We start from the raw sequence: 2,030 nt of genomic DNA on the forward strand, positions 1-2,030 counted from the left end.
AGACGTTGAAATATTATTGGGGAAATGGTGTGATCCCGATTATCAAGTAAGTCACTTCAAACTATTTGTGTTTTGTTAGTTATAATTGTTCGATGGTTTAGCTATTAATAACGTATATATGTTGTGTTCGTAGGCTTACTGTGCGCACATGAAAGAGATATGAGCACAAAATCAAATACCACACTACATCGGCTCGAAGAGCCTTGCAAGGCTGGCACATGAGAAAGTATTACTCTAACTGACCATAACATCTTTATATATGTCATATATTGCGTACTATATATATATGACATATATTTCATTGGTGGTTTGAACTTATTGCAGATGCTTAGTACGGGAAAGGCTCCTATGCGAGCGAAGACTTATATCAAGAGCCATAAAAAGGCAGATAGTAGCTACCCAAATCCGGTAGTCGCAGCGAGAATTGTAAGTAGCGGACACCTTGTTATGAATTTTTATTTATGTATTAACTTATTGAGTCTTCAAAATTATATATATAACAATGATCGTGTACAGGCTCGAATGGAAGAGTTATTGGAGAATGACCCTGCGGAACAGGTTGAAGGGCCACAAGGGACGATTAGGTGGACACCGGATGATGCTTATGCTCAGGCGCACGACAATAAGCCTGAGTATGCAGGTCGTGTCCGAGGGGTAAGTAAGAATATTTTGCCTGCGCGCGGCACGATCCACTCATATTATACACCATCCCAAGCACGGTCGCAAAACCGTGGTGGGACAATAGTCTCGCGTGAAGAATTCGAAAGAGCCATTGAAGCCGAGAGGGAGAAGCACAGAGAGGAAATGGATGCGAGGCTGGCACAGCAGAGTGAGGAGATTATTGCGGCGGTGACTGCGCGAGTGACTCAGTAGATGGCTGCTTAGATGGCGGCGCATGAGGAGTGGATTCGTAGCCTTGAGGGGTTGAGACGTGTGGGGTCGGAGCCGGAGGTGACGACGATCAGGAATCTGCAAGATGCAGAGTCCCCAGCCTGAGTGATTGCGAGATCCTCAGTTGATAGCCGATCAGGTAACAATATATTTTTATTATTTCTATTTGAGTAACACGATTATCTTACGAGATGAATATCATTTTAAGGGCTAGTAATTTTGTTTGGTAAATAAACTTTGTTCGTATCTAACACAATTGTATATAACACAATTGCAACGTAATATGCATGTGTAGATGACGTAAGAGTAGAAGCTGAGGACGATGATCACAATGAAATCCAACACAAGACGCCGGTTGGACATAAGTCTCGTTTGTCTCAACATTATACCCGTCGTTTAGGCACCCCGTAAGTATATATATATATAACTCAAAATAATCTACTATATTTGCATAGTTAGTCGTACCATATTTGTTGAAGACACCTCATTAAATAAATGTATATGTGTTTATGTATGTCGTGCAAATATATGTATAGGTCGTGCAAATATGTATGTCGATATTGTGTATGTGACAATTATTCGATTGTTTTTTCACTTACTTGGACATTGCTTACCTATAAGGAGTTGATAATATTATATCACAAATGTCAATTAACTAACTAATTGATTGCTTGTTTTATTATTTGCAGTTAGTGCGGAGATGTCGGGAGATAATGGTCATGATGTTCACTCGGCTATAGTCGGAGTAGTGTATAACCTTACATGTATATTTGTATAACGTTGCACATTTGTAGTTAGGCTTTTGGATTTTGTATTTGTGTATAACCTTAGTTGTAGTGTTTGGTTAGTATTGGATTAATTATGGTAGTTGGATTGTGGTAGATCGACTATATTTGATGTTGGATTGTGGCTATATATTTGATGTTGGATTGTGGATTGTGGCTATATTTGATGTTGGATTGATCGAATATTGGATTTTCGATTGTCAAATATTGGATTTTGTATATTAGGTAACGAGCGGAAAAAATTCAAAAAAAAAAATAAAAATTTTCCCCTGTCAAATTTCGTAACGTGGCACCACATTACCATTTGGTAACGTGGTACAATATGCCACGTTACCCTTTGGTAACGTGGCAACA

The sequence above is a fragment of the Corylus avellana genome, chromosome ca2 (assembly GCF_901000735.1).
Source record: "Corylus avellana chromosome ca2, CavTom2PMs-1.0".
NCBI classification, from domain to species: Eukaryota; Viridiplantae; Streptophyta; class Magnoliopsida; order Fagales; family Betulaceae; genus Corylus; species Corylus avellana.